This window comes from Limulus polyphemus, unplaced genomic scaffold (assembly GCF_000517525.1).
Source record: "Limulus polyphemus unplaced genomic scaffold, Limulus_polyphemus-2.1.2 Scaffold2873, whole genome shotgun sequence".
In the NCBI taxonomy this organism is placed as follows: Eukaryota; Metazoa; Arthropoda; class Merostomata; order Xiphosura; family Limulidae; genus Limulus; species Limulus polyphemus.
In genome coordinates, this window is record NW_013668483.1 from 135,511 (window position 1) to 136,040 (window position 530).

Sequence of the window (530 nt, forward strand, 5' to 3'; positions counted from 1 at the left end):
AACATTACAAACCATTTAACTTCAGTGGATTCACATCGGACATTAGTACTTTTACGAAGTTATTATACAACTTCAGCGTTAAAAAAACTTCGACCTATAATCGGCGTGTGATCAGCGAGGACCACAGAGCTAGCTAGCTCCCTGTTAAGTGAATTGCATCTACATCAACTCGAAATGAACTCACTCATCAAGGAAGTTCCAGACCAGAAAGAAGACTCCATATTGTTGGTAATTTTGTAAATCTTTTGTACATACGTCATTATTTGTAATAACTGTTATTGTAAATTGTATTATTGTTTGTATATTAAAACATATTTGTATCAAAAAACAAACTGTGTGTATTAATCTTGTTGGCAAATATCATAAATTGGATATATATCGGCGTTTATTTAATTACTAAATATAAATTACAATTTAACTCAGTTTTAGGCTACTTGGAATTCTAATACATTACGTAATAATTTGGAGACTCGTCCGGGATAACTGTAATACGTAACAAGTTACATTTGGGTATAATTGCTGGCAACGTA